Source organism: Pundamilia nyererei, unplaced genomic scaffold (genome assembly GCF_000239375.1).
Source record: "Pundamilia nyererei isolate P.nyererei 1_Seehausen unplaced genomic scaffold, PunNye1.0 scaffold00157, whole genome shotgun sequence".
NCBI classification, from domain to species: Eukaryota; Metazoa; Chordata; class Actinopteri; order Cichliformes; family Cichlidae; genus Pundamilia; species Pundamilia nyererei.
The window spans coordinates 1,418,027-1,437,423 of NW_005187558.1; the positions used below are offsets into that span (position 1 = coordinate 1,418,027).

Sequence of the window (19,397 nt, forward strand, 5' to 3'; positions counted from 1 at the left end):
TTTACCATTTTACTTTTTGGCCACTAAGATAAGTCCTGCAAAAGTGATGACAACAGCTGAGTGCATTTGTTTAGGGTCCTGATGCTGCCGAACTCAGATACTGCTACTGTCCATCGGACAACTCTTAAAGTCAAACAACAAAACAAGCATGACACCCAGCTCGTTCACTGGGACACTATGGCCCAGAACGAGTTGTGCTATTTGGAGAGTCCTGGCAAAGTAGCCACATGTTTCAAGGCAACAGTGTTCAAACATGAGTGCATTTTAAATTATTGTATTTTGTTTTGTGTATTTATTCAGTTTTCACTTTCTATCTTCAACATTTCTTCACTCATAATTGGTTACTTCTGCACACAAATTTAAATTAAATTCATATACATGAGATAAATTCCAATTTGTTCAGGTAAAAAAATCAGTCTTTCATGTACATACTGTAAAAACATTAATAATGGAGTTCCACAGGGTTCTGCACTAGTACCTATATACTTTTTACTTTAAACATGCATTCCCTGGGAGATATTATTAGGAAAAGAGCATAAATAATAAAAGATGCAAAAATACTTTGATTTTAGGTGGTAAACTGTAAGAAATGAGAAACATAAATGCCTGTATGATTAGAAATGTTCTACTCCTCAGTCCCCAGTAAAGAGAAAAATGGAAAATTAACATGAATTAGCCCTTTAGAAACACATTATATAATTTATTCACGGTGTTTTCGGTTTCTGTAAACTTTACCTGCTGCATAAATGCCAGAAAAATAAATCATGGTGAGAGCGCATTCAGTCCCATCAACTTACGAGGGCAAACCACCTCCATGTGTAAACACACTGGTTTGTTATACTGTACTCTTAGGTAACATAATGAGGACATGATGGAACTGTATGCTGTGTTGACTCTCATATCAAACAAGTCAAACCTGTGTTTGCTTTAAACTTCAAGGAATCAATAGTAAAGGAATGCCAAACGCAAACATAAAAAGTAAACTGCTCAGCACCATTTGTTTGATATTTCATAGGGCAGAAAGAGCCACACTAATACTGTATGTGACATCAGATGGTGATATGCTGCTCCCAAGTGGTCATGGGAAAATTCACTGGGCAGATTTCAAACCAGTGTTTCCTTCTGAAATGGCTGAAAGAAGAATGTTTTAATGCAAAAGCACCTTATAGTGCTGTGAAAAAATATTCCTTATTTCTTGCTTTTTTACATCTATCATGCCATATGTGACAAATCTGAACTTGTTTAATGATCTAAAATTTTGCCTTTACTCAGGTATCTTTGCCTAATGTTAAAATTTGTTTGATGACCTGAAACAAATATGCAAAAGACTAAGAAATCAAGAAAGGACAAAGACTTTTTCACAGCACTGTGTGTAGTCCACTTTTACCGAAGTAATACATTTAATTTTCCAGCAAAATTAACATCCCAATAACTCTGGCCTGTGTTTAGTTCAAGAGTTTAAAATTAGGTCTCATTTGATAAGTCAGCTGTTGGAGACATTTGCCCTGACATTATTTTTTGTAATTTCTTTCATTTAGTATGTCAAACTCTATGAATGTGCAAATTATCCACCTTCTCTCTTCTGATAATTGCTTTTGATTGCCAACCCCACAAAAGTTACCGTGCTTCATTAAGGGTCAATGTCAATCCACAGCCTTGAAGGAAACAACGGCAGGAGAGGAAGGGTTCATAGTTTGAAAACCACAAAATACAGAACATAGAGTGAAAATAGAGTTTGAAGAGAGGAGGCTCCAGCCTGCAAAATGCACAGTCACACAGTTGTGGTGCCAACAAAGCTTGCCCTTTAGTGAACATTTCACATAGACTGTATCGCTCAGAGGGACATTGGGAATGACACCAGCTAACTAATCTTCCAACAGATCAGTCAATGTGGGGATTTATGTTGTTAAAAAAGGGGTGCCCAAAAGCTGGAATGAGTGAGATGCAAATCAAGAAACTCCTAACTTGTATGAGTTACAGCAGGTAGGTATTTGAAGCAATTCAACACATGTGCTAGCTGGATAATTTGGATTAAACATGAGAATACTCATCTCCACTATGTCTCCAGTACTAACGAGGACGAGAGTTGATTATCAAATCAAGAGGATGCATGCATGCTAAGCTTGAGCTGCCTAAAGATAAAAGGGGTTAATCAACTAGCACTCCCTGCACTGCTCATAAGCTGTGTCTTTTGGCTGAATGGGACATAACTAAATTCCTATGTTCACCACAATGTATGCACCTACTAGCACTCGTTCCTAGCAGAGTTTTGGTGGGGAAAAGTGCATTGAGCACACCGGAAATTTGCACCAGTTCTTTCAGGAGTTAGAGAATGGTGAATGGACTGGTTCTTATATAAGGCCTTTCTGCTCTACCTGAGCACTCAAAGCACACGCCCATTCATACAAGCACTTTGTGATACAGTTAAGTGCTTTCTATTTAACATTCATGCTAATGGTGGTGTCAGAGACCATGGCATGCAGACTGGACTGAACCACCAACCTTTTGATCAGCTGATAACCTGCTCTACCTCCTGAGCCGCAACTGTTCCTGTACAGAAGAACTGCAAGAAATGGGCAAAGAATATAGGTAAGGACAGTGGCCAAAGTTTGTTTTAAGTCGACACTCTTCAGTAGTTTTTAAATGGGTTAGCTGTGAGAGGCTCCAATAGTTTAGGCTCATGTTCTTTCCTTACAAAGTCAGCAGTAAAGGTTCTGATCATGATGGAATATTCCAATACACTATAGAAGGCTTTGCCTAAAGAAATGAGCTGCTTAGCTTGCTTTGAGTGGGATGGTCAGACACTTTCACCCCTAGAAAAGCAGTAAAAGATGATAAGTGTCCTCGGCTGTTGCCCAGGAAAAAGTTTTGCTCCAACAAGAATTAAGGTAAAATGTTTTGGCTTGGTCTGAAGCATTATAGTCACTGATCAAGCAGTAGGGAATGCTGAGTGGTAAGTTTCTGGATCATAGGAATTGCATGTGGAGATAGCAGAGGAGCAGGCACTGACTGAGTGAGGAAACATGCTTAGTTTGGGTATGGACCCTCTGCGCTGTGACTCTCTGAATCCTTGCAATTAGAGTCTTTTCAAAACACAATAATACTTGGGGGAAAAAATTAAATATTTGAAAGACACAGCTGATATTTTCGCCCTCATTGGGGTATTAAATGAACCAACAAAGACTGCTGGTGAGTGTGTAATCAGTGAAAGGCCTGTTCTAAAGTACACTGTACTTCAAACTTTGAAGCACATTTAACTTGTCTCTGAAGTGCTGATATGAATGATTGTGTTCTGTACGCGCAATCTTGTCTGTGTGATTGCATTTGAGTAAGACTGTAAGATCCTGCTATATTCTATAGTCTTCCAGCCTTGTTAATCAGTCATGCTTTAAAAAGCCTTTCATAATCTCAGCGAGAGTTAAATATTTGAGCAGAAGTTTTACTTTGTTCTTTTAGATTAACCTTATTGAGCAGAGAGGCTCATGAATGGATCTTACTGGGGTTTTTTCCCTGCAGGTAAATTTCCTGCACATTCTGCAGTAATCCTCACAAAGGAAAATTAGGCCCTTGAGTGAACCTCGTCTTGTAGGCTTAGTAATAAAAGTAAGAGGTTAATGCAGAAATGTAACACCACAGTTTTAACTCAGGATTTAAACGGGGTTACTAAGGAGGGAATTTATTAATTCATTTGATATTTTTGGGATTTTTTAGAGTTCGAGAGCGAAGAACACTTGGGTACATGAGGACAGGATTTTTGAAATTCCTGTCATTATATATTGTTCTGTGTTTGCAAACACCTAAACATTTGTATTAATAAGAATGTAGTAAGTTCTTCACTGCAAATAATATAATGTATACTAACCAAGGTCTGCTTTCCATGTGTGAATTCAATGCACATTTTTCATTTATTACTAATTATTTTTTCTTGTCTTTGTTTTTCCACAAGTGAGGCCAGTATCCTTTTCTCCACTACCCCCCACCCCACACACAAACACACACAAACACACACATGAATCTACAACTGACCTCTGAACTTCATGGTTAAGGTCATGGTTAAGGAAAGTGCCCACCTACACCCTCTAGTGGTTGCATCTTTACAGACTTTTTGCAAAAAATATGGGAAATTGTAGAACCTATAGGTTTACTCAAATTATTTAATTAATTAATTTATTTTTTTCTCTTGGTCTACTGATGCAACTAGATTGTGGCTCTCCATCTGAGCTTTATAAACAATCTTTATTTCTCTTCCACCTTTAATTGGAGATCCAGATTATATACATATAAACAAAGGTTTATGCTATATTAGCCTTCATCTGTTACCAAACACAGCAACAGGAGCACCCTTTAAAACAGATGTTTCCCTGGAGACTAACAACTTGTGCTCATAAACGTACGCAACCATCGGGTGTCAGTGTTGTACAATAAAAAAAATCTCAGTAGTCCCTTAAACTCTTGTCTCTTTAACAATTAAAACAAGAAAAGGACACCTAAATAACAATTGCACAATCAATGTGTTACATAAATGACATTTTAAATAATCAGTCAGGTAAATTATGTTTCCTGAAGTTGTGCGATTTATGTTAAATGCAGGCTGGGTGCTATATATGCATTAAATTTAAAACAAAACAAAAAAAGCAAAAAAGTAAAGGATTTCAAATTCTGAGTTAAAAACTGAACCATTCAGCCAACAAACTTTTAAACATGGCTAACAAAGAGATGAATCATAGACTGATTTTGAATAGAATAGAGCTGCATATTGCAGTTTTGGATCGAAAGATTTGATTATCTGTGTTCCAGACTCATTAGTTCAGTTTACAGAAGACCTTAATTCACATGTTACTGGAAGAGAATCACACTGTGTCATGGAGCGCACTCATGAGATTACTGTAATCCCATTTAATGTACTACATTACTTCCTAAAACTGCCGAGTGAACAAAACAAAACCGTGGTGAGTGAAAGCGAGAGGACACGGCCTTGAAGAGGTGAGAACAAAAAAGGGGAACCATATGTGGGAGGAACGTGAGCGCCATCACAATGTTAAAAGTATTGAACCTCTAATGCAGAACCAAAGACCATTTGTTCTTCTGTTCTCCCTTTATGACCACCCGTTTTTGACAGAGATGCTGAAATAGGCCAAAGATGCAAACTGATGAATCAGCCCCCCTAGAGATATGCAATTATAATCTGGCCTCCATATTCAAGCAGATTCTTTCACTTTCTCCTTGAGGCTGACATCTGACACGGCCGTGATAGCACACATACCTTTCAGTTGCCCTGCATGCTGTATGCTGATATTTGACACCTGGACAAACTTACACATACTTAATGGGTGGATTAGTTCCAAACGTTGCGCGAGTAAAATGTTTAGAAGATAAATTATAAACTTAATGAGCAAATCCGTCAGATCAGAGGCTCCTAATAGCAAAAATGTACACCAGTTCCAGAAAGCCATTAGTCAGGCTCTAATTGGATGTAAACAGCAATTGATATCTGCTGATATTATCCTTTTTTTTCCCTTTTCCTTATTATAACTTCAAGTTTAGGCAACCGAGAATGCCAGTGACTCACAGCTCAAAGATGACACATCTCTCCTCTTCATAACCACATAGACTGTTTCACAACACGGCTATTTTCATAAAGCTTTCATTTCCAGGCGGGGATGGATGAATGGTGAGCTTTTTCAGGAGATGCAGATGGGCGCTACCGCCTGCTGAGGTGGAAGGAAAACTCGACAGACAAGTGTCGACGATATTGTTCTACTTTCACTGAAGGCACGTATCTGTGAGGTCAAATGTTTCACGAGTGTCTGTGATACCACTGCAGCTCTGGAGTGAATCTGCTACTTCATATGGGTAATATAGGGACTAAACAACTAAGGAGGCATATGTGTTGTAAAGCAGTCCCACCGCCTGCCTTGTGCCTTCAGTCTTACTCCAACACATTCAGCATGAATCCAGCACTTATTTTTGACACTAAGGTCCGCCAGCAGTGTCCTGTTTCGTGTTTGATGTAAATTAATGCGTGCCCCTTGGTCATCCTCAACAGACTCCTTTCATGACCACACCTTAAAAATACCGCCTTAAAAACCAACCTATTAGACTGATTTATGTAGAAGAATTACATGAAAATGTAAAATTGCTGATCATTGGCCAACTGATGTGCCTCAAAGTGAGTTTTTCATCACTTTAGCTCACCAGCAAGGGTCAGCAGGGCACGCTGCAAAAATAAATAAATAAATAAAAACACAGGTGATGTAAAGAACCAGAACCACTATGTGCTGAATGCATGATACACTAGCCATTTCACTTTGCCATTACTCTGCCACTGTCTCAATGTGAAGCTGATTTCTAACGGATCTGGAGCACTGTGAAGGAGTTAGAGCTGCATGCTCTTCTTCTTTTCATGTTTCTAATTTAATGGCCATGCCTGCAAGATTTACACAAACACTGAGGGTTCCCAGTGCAAACTGTTAGCACATTTAAAAAAAATAAAAAAATTAAAAACGAGTCTACATTGGTTAAAGCTTTGACTGCTTTGGTGCTTTTAGCTGAATGTCTATACAAACACTTTTACAGTCACACACTTGCCACATTACATAGCAGCAGGGGGGCACTTCTCAAAATAAAATGTGACCCAACACATTTACCAGAAGGGTCTGTGAGGTAATAAAACGTCTCCTTTTTTGGAGGGTGGGGTGATAAGCTCCTGAACCCCAGAACTACACCCCACAGCTGGGCTGCTCTGCAGAGTTTCAGTCGCACGGTGTGAGGAGGAGGGGTGGGTGAATCTGCAGGACTCTGCTCACCACGCCTCGGTACGGTGAGTTTGTCAGCCATATTGACTACCTCTTCTCCGGTCGTGGGAGACTGGCGGAGGAGTCTCCCTCCAATGAAGCCTGTATCACTATAGCTACACTCTCGGTACGCACCGTGTCCGGGAACGGTCTATTTTTAATCGCTGTGGATATATAAAGTACTGCTGCCTGCTGGAGGGGGTGACAGTTGGGACACATCCTCGAGCGCAGCTAGGCGTTAGAGGTGAGTTTGACCGTCTTCATCTCTGCCTGTCGTCCTTCTTTTCCTTTAAGCCGTCCAAATGAGAAGGGATTTATTTTCTTCTCTGGGCTGCAGAGCGGCAGCTGTGTCTTTATTTGAACACTCTGGGCCGCTGACGAGCAGCACAACTTATTTTCTAGCGCACTTTGACTGGCAGGTTAAAGGCGGCGTGCCCCCGGTTTGGCTTCACCTCAGTTTCTAACCGGCTTCGTGCACGTTTTAGGACGGGAGGACGGGTGAGTAAGCCCGTGTCGCTTTCCTCTGAAGGGCTCAGTGTCAGTCGGTGTTAGGCAACAGAAGAGGGTAGTCATGGCAATTAGTTGTCATGTCTACTTCGAGATTCAAGCGGAATATATATGTGAGCTTTCACGAGCTCCTCTGAGCGCTTCGATAATGATTTCAACAGCTACCCGGGAGAGCTTGAACGTGCCCGCCTTTGCTGTTGAAATTCAGGCGAGGTTCTGTTCATGTGCTGGAAGGGACTGATGCTCTGGTGGGGAAGAGATTAAAAAAAAGCTCGCAGCGGAAACAATGTTTCTTGCGCCGTTTGCAACTTTTGTGGTGCTGACAACGCGCCTTTCTTTCTGTAACAATGTCGAAAACAGCCGCTGCTGAAACACGATTAGCACATCGTTCACACTGAACTGTTAGCAGGTGCAGATACGGCATTCGGGGACTCGTGTGTTGCGGTCACCACACTTTGAGATACTTGCGGTCGATTTAAATTCCCCCTTTTTTTTAGCGCTGCCTCCAAGATTATACAGGCGATACTGTAACGTAAAAACAAATAACAACTTCGATTTAAGTCTGACTTCTTTTGTTTATCAGCAAGATGAGGATATGTTAACGTTGGCAACCTTGGCCTTAGTTTATCATTTCCAAGTTTAGGCGCTAAGCTTGAAGCACGCGGACCAGTATGGCTTTTGCACATAAATAACGGTTTTCAATTCAGTCACAGTAGCGCGCGCACACACACACACACACACGCAGGACGCTAGCGGTCCATCTGGCACAAACAGATGCTCTGTCGGCGTCAGGCAAATTACGAGCTGCTGATAGGCACAGCGAGTGAATTTATTGGCCATTATTCCCATCGCTCAAATTCTCCTGTTGCTCTCGAGCCCGCCCACTCGTGGGACCGAATTACAACTCATTTGAGAAGGAGGCTCTCCGCACCATGACATCAGATACCCTTGACTGCTGGTTTTAGATTTCTCTCGGCTGCGCTATTTTATTTTTTATTTTTTTTTGTAACCTGTTGAATAATCCCACGGCACACGGCCACAAAAAGAGAATGCTAATGCTTGTCCTGACCACACGTCCATATAGCTGTTAATTCCTGAGAAATGTTGCTGTAAGACCACTTAAATGCAGAAGAAGAAAGCTTTACAGCAGAAGTTATTAATGAAGGCTTGAAAGTACATGCTTACTCATTGGCTAATTAAAGAGACTTGTCATTACGATTAAACTTCGTATTTGTAAATAAACCCTCACTGTATCAAAAATGGTAACCGTGAGATAAATGTAAAGACACTAAAATAGCAATAACAGCAGTATCCCTCCGCTATTTTAAGAAAGAGAATAGGCCCTGGTTTTCTTTATTCTTAAAAAAATTAAACCAACTTGCACCAACCAAAAGAATGTTCATAATAAGACAATTTGCCAGCTGGAAGAATTTAGACAGAGTATTCACACACCAGCTGTCAATGTGAAACTCCTCTACTATGTTATGGCTATGGCTGTGTTCGTACTGAGTGCAGTTTTCCCTTATCAGCCTTGTTAATGAAAATTTAGACTTTTATGGTGTTTTGTTGCTATTTCCATTCTATCGTAGTCTATGTAAGCACTTTAAAAGTTTAGAGACAGTATTTACATTGTCTGTTTACATTTCTTCTGTTAATTATAGATGCCTGTCAAGTCTAGTTACATCTAAAACAAAGGAGAAATGTGCCAGAAACATCTATTATTGTCATTCGGTGCATTGTGAAGGTGCATTCATGCATGGGTAACAAGTTCAAATGGTCAGAGTTGAACCAGGAACATGCTTTGCATTGCAGCTGGAATTTAAGTTTAACACTAAGCAACAAAAGTAATGGTGAATCTTTAACTGTTCAAGTGGAAAAAGAGATCAAAAATATAAAACGCAGTGAGTTATTACTGTTGTTCTACTTTTTTCACAAACATAAGGCTGACAGCTTGCAACATCTTAAGTAATATGCCAGAAATATGCCTTTCTGTCTCATGTATGTTGGTGTAATTTGTCACATCAGTTGTTACGTTGGAGCATATGTAGTAGTATCAGCTGGGAACAGGGAGCCAATACTTTAGCTCCAGAGGCCTGTCGCAGACTGATGCTATCTAGTTTCTCTCATTTCTCCCTTATTTATTGTGCCTCAATATCATGTCCTCTCTTTCACTTTCTTTGCCTTTATCTGCTCTGTTTCCTGCACACTTTAAAGCTTGTTTAAGTAACTCAGTGCGTGAAGAATTCTGACACAGAGGTTACGGTTTTGGAGGGACAACAAATGCAAACGTCCTTCATGCACCTCTGTAAATAAAACGGGCTGGTTTCAAATTCAGCCATAGTCATTACACATGCATCTGGAGCTAGTCTTTGTTTTTGGCTGATTAGCATGGTCTTCTGCGGTTGGCTGTCGAGATTCAGCGTTATACTCCATCCCGTCCCCCAATCCTACCCATTCTCTGCCTTCCATTTCCTCCAACTGAGAGGGGGGAAAAAAGTCAGCATGTAAGTTTGGAGCGCTTGGAGGTGATTCCAAAAAAGCTGCTGTTTGTGCCATAAATTTTATTATATTCTAGAAACTCGTGAAAACTCACACTTTTTCAGTGGCTTGAAAGGAGTTTGTGTTAGCTCAGTTAGTTTCAGAGGTCACACCTGGGACAAGCCATTTGCGTTTTATCACAAAGTCTCCCCTCCTGACATTCACCGAGGGGTTAATTGGCTCTTTGGTGGTTTAAGTAAAGCTTTGTTTTCTAAGCAGTTGGTGCCGATTCCTGCTGTTGTAACAGCTGCTCAAAGTTATGAGTGTGTCAGCCCTGGCACTTAACAGCAGGACATTTTGTGGCTTCTGCAAACACGCATGTAATGACAGAGATTTACCGTTTCAAGTATTTCACAGCAACAGTCGCCCTTTGTTTTTTATGTTTAAGCTATCACTATGTAAATTAACAGAATAAAGGAAACCGGTGATGTTGTCAAGAACTGTTGAAAATAACTGAACGAGATCCAGCTCCACATTTCTGAATGGGGTTTCATTACCTCCCCCCTCCCCCCACCACCACTTATTTTATTTTATTGCCATTTTTAAATGGCAAAGAAAGTCAGAACAGTATTTCCCAATATGAATCACAGCCCAACTTAACATGATTAAATGGCAAAGGAGGGACAAGTAACAGAGGTCTGTAAAGGCGACTGGAAAATCTATAAAAGTCTGTAAATTTTTTTGATATTAAGTTAGGGCTGTGCGATCTGACCAAAATCTCATATCCCAATATAAGAATTCTATCGTCCGATAACGATATAAATCACAAAAATGTAACATTTTCTGTAAATTATGTGAATCTCAGGCAGCTCGACTTGCGTGAAGTGTTTCCAGCTGGAGTCGTGTTTTAACCGATGCATGAAACTATACATTTTTAGACATAGTAACGGCCGCCGTTTTCTTTATTACACGGCGTGCTGCAGGGAAAAGCCTGTTCTAACGTTTGAGTCTAAGGTTTATTTTTTAGCACCTGGCGGCTCTTTTTTACTTCTCATCCGTAAACAATCTGCTCTTTCACGTGATTCATGTGAAAAATCTCAACAGGATCTTGAGCTTTATTGTGAAAGGTTTATGTGGAACATAAACAAGCGGACACGCGATGCTGTTACCGTCGTTGTTGCTAACGACAACGCATAAAAACAGGCGCTTGTCCGTCCCTAGTGTGGTTATATTAAATGTAAGAGAAAGAGAGAACTTTAAGAAATTAATAAAAACTACAGTGACCATCAAAACCATTAAAAAAAATATTGCCGTAAACAGTTTATTTTGCGACACCACGAAACAAACGATAGCGTAATATGAAATGATAGACGTTTTTATATCGTCATCCGATATATATCGTTATATCGAACAGCCCTATTAACAGTGTTGATATCAACTGGGAAAACGAGAGAGATGAAAGAAAGCAATGTTCACATTGAGAGAGGTTTCTTTTTGCATGAATGGGGACCTGAAAGCTATATCTTTTTTTTAAGTGACCCTGTGGTTTCACTAAATATATTACATCACTTTTTTCTAAGCCTGTCTACACAGTGCAGACCTGTGTGTGCTGTGGGTTTTTTCTTTTTTTGAACGACTGGCTTTATACTGTTTCACAGAACACAGACGTAAAACCACTTCAACTCTCTTAGCATTCAGTGTCTTCACCTATCTGCTGGCTGCAGGTATATGGGTCAAGTGAAGCTTTGAATTCTTACCGACTTTCTCTCTCTTTTTTTTTCTTCTTCCATCAATTCACTGTTGTAGTCCTTCCTCACTGTCTCTCACCCTCGATGTGAAATAGAAAGACACAGAGCAAGCAGAAGGTGTTACAGGGTTGGAAGAAAATTGCACAAGGTGACTCAGCTGATAAACTCATCCCAGGCTTTAGATTTTGCAGTCTACCTGCTTTAAATTTAAGTTTTCCAGCCAAGGGACTTATGCTGATAATGGTTCAGTTTCTTCTGGTTCAGTCTAGCTGTTATTAAATTGTGGATGAAGTTATTTTAGATCTATGAGACACTTTCTCATCTTTCCTACCTACAGCTGAAAATAGTTTCAACAATGAATTTGTTGCATTGATTGTAATAGGGCTTCCAGTGAAAAAGCTGTTAAGGCCAGCAGGAGCGATGGAACTGTCTGAGTTATTTATGCATTTGTGGTGCTGATACTGATATCTGTTTTTAGGGTGCTTAAAAAAATCCAACATCAATACAAATTGGTCAGTATTTATATATCAGTGCTTCCCACAAGTAGAGCTCTGTTGGATCTGGTTTGCACTGTATGTTAACAGCTGTCAGAGTTTGTTTGGTAGATAATTAATCTCACTGTTATTTAGAAAGTTCAGTTGCTGCTAGCCTGCTATCACCTGTACTTTCTATCTTGTGATTTCCATAGCTCTCTAGTTAAGTGGCTGTTCTGGTGTTAGTTTGTGCATATACACTACTTGCATATAGATAATTCATAGGTCCAATAAATATATAATTTCAGCATATCTGGTATGCTTAAGAACCAAGATTGGAAGTAAGTAACATTTATTAAGAGCTTTACACAAAAAAAAGTAAAATTAAAAACATTAAGTGCCATAATAGCCAATAAAAAGATAAAATAAGACACAATTAAGAAAAAGATTTCTAAAAGACAAACAAATTAATAATAATAATAACGATGATGATAATAATAATAATAATAATCCAATAAAATCAACACAAAGCCTGTTTCATTAAAAGTTTTTACTGCTTTTTAAAAGCACCCACAGAGTCAACTAGACGTAGTTGTGGCGGTAGACTCTTCCATTGCCTCGGTCCCACAGACTTAAAGGCTCATTCTCCCCAGTCTTTAGTTGTGTACAGCAAACAACTAACAGATTCTGAACCCGTGAAGATGGTGAGGAGCAGTGTATATAATCTGGACCTTGGCCGTGACTTATTTCGTATGTTATTACAAGGATTTTAAAATGAATCGTAAACCTGTTGGGAGCCAGTGTAAAGAGTATGAATGCTAGTGATGTGGACTTGCTTTCTAGAAGATGTTACTAGCCTGGCCGCAGCATTTTGTATTGCTTGGAAGTGTGAAAGTAAAACTTTGTCCAAGCTGGTAAGCAGGCCATTACAGTAATCTAAATGAAAAAACAAAAACGATAAACATTATTTTCCATTTCAACTAAGGAGAACATAAGTCACAGTTTAGAAATGTTCTTTAAATGAAAGAAACGGGAATCGAGACAAAGATTTTATATGCAAGTCGAACCCCAAAGAAGAATCAAATATTACACTAAGATTCTGAATGCTGGACTTAGCTGTTGAACAAAAAACGTACAAGTCTGACTCATTTTAGGTTATAGTTCACAAGGAGCTATAATTATGGTCTCAGCATTGTTGGTGTTCAAAGCAAGGTAATTGCTAGCGAGCTTATACTAATCTGGGTTAAATAAGATGGACTAGGGTGGATAAAGCTGAATGTCTTTGGCATAGAAATGATACGAAACGTAATTAAAAGATTTTAGATTTCCACATAATGACTGCGAGCTACACTAGAGTTTCCTCTGACTCCACCCTGCCTAACCATAGTTCACCATCTTTCAGTTCCTATCCCAAAAGTGGTAGAGATATATCCCAGACAGGCAAGTGTACTCAGTTACATGTCCTACAGATAGTGCAGTATTGTAGATAATGGAGATCAACATTCTCTTCTGGAGAAATTATGAAATGACACAATTTCTTAATTACAAAATATTTTTATCGGCACAAACTGGAAACCCTGATGTATCTTTGATGGGCAAATATCAGCTGATATCAGGAAACCAATGTACACTACCAGTCAAGTTTGGACACACCTTCTTATATAATGATTTTCCTTTATTTTATTTACATTGTAGATTCTCACTGAAGGCATCAAAACTATGAATGAACACGTACGGAATTATGTAGTAAACAAAAAAAAGAGTGAAACAACTCAAAACATGTTTTATATTTTAGATTATTCAAAATAGCCACCCTTTGCTTTGCTCACTGCTTTGCACATTTTTGGCATTCTCTTGATGACCTTCATGAGGTCGTCACCTGAAATAGTTTTCAACCCTCTTGAAGGAGTTCGCAGGGATGCTGAGCACTGGTTGGACTTTTTGCCTTCACTCTGCGGTCCATCTCATCCCAAACCATCTTGACTGGGTTTAGGTCAGGTGACTGTGGAGGTCAGGATATCTGGTGCAGAAATCCATCACTCTCCTTCTTGATCAAATAACCCTTGCACTAGGGCTGAACGATTATGGAAAATAATCTAATTGCGATTTTTTTCCCCAATATTGCGATTGCGATGCGATATGCGATTATTTTTTAAGGTCTTTGTCTTCTGTATTATTAAACAAAGACAAGCAATACATCATATAGTATGGCCAATACTATATTACATTAATTTTAAACTGTTCTTTCCTGGAAGACAGACCTCTGTTATGATGACATGAGGTGATGCATGAATTGATGACTGACATTTTTATTTAACTTCTTCAATCACAACAGTATATTTGAACATACACAATAGTTTATTTTTAGCTTACAAACATCTGAGCATAAAGTGCTGACAAGGAACCCTGGTGTAAACATTAAAATGAAAGTCAGTACAATGTGCAGATTGCAGAAATATACATAAAAAAAATCAGTGTTTACCACACTCAGTTTTTCGACATCTGTGAACTACTAGACAGTCATTCAATTAAAAAATAATATTAAATAAATAAAACTAATAAATAAAAAATACACACATCTTACTGATCTCTGCAGTCAGTAACATTACACATAAAGTGCAAACATAATAGCAATTGTATAAACACACACACAAACACGCCTTTAAAATTTAAAGGCGTGAAATTGGACGGTCTAGCCTTCTGATTAGCGTCACCGCTGTCTCGGTGGAGTTTAATAAACTCGGCCGTCTGCTTCTTGCTATCTAAAATATAACCAGACACTGGTGTAAATTCTCGACTGTCTCATACTTCTGTTTAATAAGTTTTCTGTTTGACGTTTAGTCAGCTGTGTGAAAACCAAGGAGGAACCCACCTGGGGGATTTTATAAAGTTTTATTTTATCTAATCTAATAACTTTAATCTCAGCCAAACCGATTTACTCACGAACAAACAAAACACTGAAAAAAGCCCAACAATAAAATTTTTAGGTTGTCTAAGTGACTTATATATTACGTTTAACCCGAGCAGCGAAACTCCGCGGTGATCTGAAAATGATGTGCCGGGAGTTGTGCCGTTCTCGGCCGCATCAGTAACCCTCGAGCTCCCGGCTAGCTGTCGAGCTGGTGGGTAGCAGACGCCTCTGAAAACGTCGAAGCACTTTTGCAAATATGGGATATCTTGATAAACCGAGCAGATATTTGATGTTTACACAACTACTTTCTCGCCTGAAAATATGTTAAAAGTTTATTTTGTGACCCAGAAAGATTAGTATGAGTAATTTTAAAACTTAGTAGCGGCCGCCATTGCTGGAAACTGGAGTTTGGCTGGGCCGCGCTATGAATTCTGGGATATGGTAGTAATTTGGACAGCCTTCGGCGCGTCGCTGTGACGTAATCGGTCTACAAATGCGGCCTCAGGAGGATGCAGCCCATGAATTTGGACATGTCCAGAGTATAATCGCAGCCTTTGCGGTTAGAAAATTGCACTTGATCATGTCGCGATATTATCGCAAATGCGGTATATCGTTCAGCCCTACCTTGCACAGCTTGGAGGTGTGTTTGACATCTTTGTCCTGTTGAAAAATAAATGTTGGTCCAACTAAATGCAAACTGGATGGGATTTCATGTCGCTGCTGGATGCTGGGGTAGCCATGCTGGTTCCATGTGATATCAATTGTGAATAAATCCCCAACAGTGACACCAGTAATGCACCCTCACCATTACACCTCCTCCTCCATGCTTCACGGTGACTATCTAAAAGACACGGTGGGTCGAACCAAAAATCTCAAATTTGGACTCATCAGACCAAAGATTTTCATCAGATGTCCATTCCTTGGGTCTTTTGGTCCAAACAAACTCTTCTGATTGTTGCTTTTCCTTAGTAGTGGTTTCTTAGCAGCTATCTGACCATACAGTAAAGGTCTGATTCACACCAGTCTCCTCTGAACAGTTGATGTAGAGATGCTACTGGAACTCTGTGTGACATTTATCTGGGCTCTACTCTGAGGTGCTGGAAACTTGTGTTTTCTGAGTCTGGTGACTCGGATGGATTTATCCTCAGCAGCAGAGGTGACTCTTGGTCGTCCTTTCTTGGGGCGATCCTCATGTGAGCCAGTTTCGCCATAGTATTTGATGGTTTTTGCGACTGCACTTGGGGACACATTCAACGTTTTAGCAATTGTCTGGACTGACTGACCTTCAGTTCTTAAAGTCATGATGGACTGTTGTGTCTCTTTACTTCTGAAATCTAAAATTTGTCAAACAGGGTTGTCAGCTGTGTACAAACCTGACTTCTGCACAATGCAATTGATGATCCCAACCCCATTAAGAAGGCAAGAAATTCCGCAAATAAACTCTGACATGGCACACCTGTGAAGTGAAACCATTTCAGGCGACTACATCATGAAGCTCACTGAGAGCACATTCAGAGTTTACAGTGCTGTCATCATGGCAAAGGGTGGCTACTTTCAGGAATCTAAAATATAAGACAGTGATTTATCAGTTTTTTCTTTGCTGCATAATTCCATATATCTTTCTTCATATATTTGATGTCTTCGGTATGTATCTACAATGTAGAAAGTAGTAAAAATAAAGAAAAACCATTAAATGGGAAGGTGTGTCCAAACGTTTGAGTGGCAGTGTATCTGTGAGCCTCAGTTAGCCACACAGTCTTAGTGACTGACCAGCAAACCCACACATTGACCTCCTGTGACTAAAGATAAAATGTATATTTCCTGACCAGCTGGCGATTGATTGATTGAATTTTATTTTATTTTGATGTTTTCAATGTTGAAATCTGTTGCAAAGATGGTGTCACTAGCAGACTTGTGCAGTCACTCCGTTTGTATCGATGACACCAACTTACAACTTACATGCAGACCATATCATCATCATTTGCTCTCTGACCTTTGATGAAACTTGAAAATGTGCAATGCAAACTGGAAATGGAACATTTGCCTTCAAAGTAAAAGTTGCAGTGGTAAGGCGCAACTTTTACTTTAAAGCTGGTAAGCAGATACAATTACCAGCTAGTTTCCATTTGGGATTTTGTGATACCGGGGGTCACCGACCTGTCTCTAGGCCTGCGTAATTGGGGTTTTAGGAGTCAATGTCAATGCTATCAATCACTTGCCAAACGTGGAATACTGAATTTTTCCTCAGGACTGAAAATGCCAGATTTTCACTTGGTGGCTTCTAGCATTGTGACTGAGCCTTTGTACGGGATGCTCTTTCAGTCTATTTACCTGCTAGAAGATGACCTCACTCAGCAGTATTGTGTGATCGAAACCTGAAACTGGTCCTGTCGGAATAGAGCTTTTTTGTGATATGAAACTTTGGCTTGGGGGTGCGTTCAGTTGCTGTCACAACTGTCAGTAATAGTATTGTCCTAGTTGATGTGGTCAAACTACAGCTGCTGCTACTGCTGACAGTACAATCAATCTTTAGTAGTCTTAAATATGTTCCTGCCCTCTGAAGGTGCCAGTGTTTCAAACAGTAATATTAGTTTTGCTCACTCTTCTTCTAGAGTAATGATTTAAAACATGATTCTGTCCTACATCTTTCTATTTTAACTAGTACTATTTCAAGCGGTAGTCTAGAGGTCACTCGTATTACAATCTTGGCTTAGTTGAGATGCTTCTGCACCTGAAGAAAGAAGCTCATCTGGCTTCCAAAGCTCTCTTTGAACGAAAATGTATTCCGAGCCAGGTAGACCTTTAGGATTTGGGCCTCATAAGACGCTGATGTGATTATGAAAGGCTTGACTGAGACTGAGCAGTGCATTGATTTGCAGGTCATGTTGTACAGTTTTCTGACACATCAAAGGGACTTTTTAAAAGTGAGAATTTGTAAATTTACAATGCTCTCAGATGTGACTATAAAATTTTCAGTTTGCCTCAAGACTATTCAAATATGTAGAAATCCTTCTGCCAGCCTTCTAATGGGATGGAAATATGTAGGGCAGTTATTGACCACATTAAATGGATCTGCAGTGACTTCTGTAAAGTATTTAACTGAGGTTAGTTAGCAGTTCAATGTAGTTGTCCAATTTAATTATTCTTTAAATAATTTTTACTGTTTTCTGTTCAATAGCCTAATCCTTTAAATGTGATTATTGTAAAGAATGTTTTATGCAGAGACATGTAAATTCTTGGCTGAAGTCCTCAAAATAATTTTATTTTAGTCTTGGAGGCGTAGGTTTGTTTAAATTCACTCACTAATAGTTAGACAAACAAAGCATAGCGGAGGCTGACTGCACTGATAAGTCAATTTGAGAACACACACTTTGAAACCAATTTCTTTTAGATCTAAACACCATCTTTATGACATACTGAATGTTTTATTTGTCCCAGTTTACAAACCAAACCTAGTTTCCATCATTATTTCGAAAATAAAAACAAAATGAAGAACTCTTCCATAATTCTTCTTGGATGGCTTCTTGTGGTCATATTAATTAGTGTAAACCTTTCCAGTAACTCTGAGATATTTAGAGAACCAAAATCTTTCACTTTGTTTTTCTTGTCAGACCGAGCCTAAGCCTGTGTCTGAGCCTGGTTTAATGCTATGTGCTGACACTTGTGGAAGGTCTATTTCTAGCCCCACACATCACAAAGATCTGGCACCTACGGGACACCTACTAACTGCTCTCCTTACATTCTAATCATTTTAGGTAACAAGATGTACTAGATAAACCCACACTGTCCAGAGAACATAACATTTCTCAGTAAGCAAGTTATGATTTGTCATAGAGATCATGCAAAGGGCTTTGTAAACCCCCACCACCCCCACCCGTTTTGTCCCCACTTACTGGTTTGTTTCTTCTTTCTTTCCCTGATTTTCTCTATAACTAACCACTGTCCTCTACCTACTCTATGGTTCTCATTTGTTTTTTATGCTGAGTTTAGGACTGCTCCTCTGTTACAGCTTCATCTGAACACTGAGGAATTCTGCTGTAGTCAAAGGATCTCAGTAACATCTGTGTGTGTACAGTATGGTTGTTTGCTAAGTGTTGCTAGTTTAGTTTGTCCCTTTTTCATAACGTACTTGCAGTAAAACATGAAGTTAATAGTGGTTCAGTGATTTTTGTGATGTAATCTTATATCAAATGGCCAGTTTGTCCTGTTTTGACAGTGTGACCATGTCAGCAGTGTTCTGTTTGGAAAGGTTTGCATTTCCCCTTATTCCTTATTAACCTGCAGCAACCGATAAATCTGTTTTGTCAGGGCTATTTTCAGTCAGCGCACACATGGTTTAGAAAGAGATGTACGTAAAGGATTATTGAAGAGGCCTAATCCCACCTTTACAGGTAATATAACAGTTCAGTCACACAGTTATATTGTGTGACTGACTGCGGTGTAATGAAACATCACATAGTCAGACACACAAAGTAAATATGTTACA

General features: G+C 39.3%; 1 protein-coding gene across 4 annotated transcripts in view; it reads left to right on the forward strand.

Annotated features, from left to right (window-relative positions):
- The first annotated feature begins 6,686 nt into the window (after nt 1–6,686).
- Nucleotides 6,687–19,397, forward strand: part of LOC102213137 (radixin) — a 45,485-nt gene continuing 32,774 nt past the window's right edge. Inside the window, exon 1 of one of the 4 annotated variants that reach the window (XM_013913878.1) lies at nt 6,687–6,820. The gene's annotated coding sequence lies outside the window, so the exon portion shown is untranslated. The other 3 variants (XM_013913879.1, XM_005745308.1, XM_013913880.1) reach the window with 3 other exon arrangements.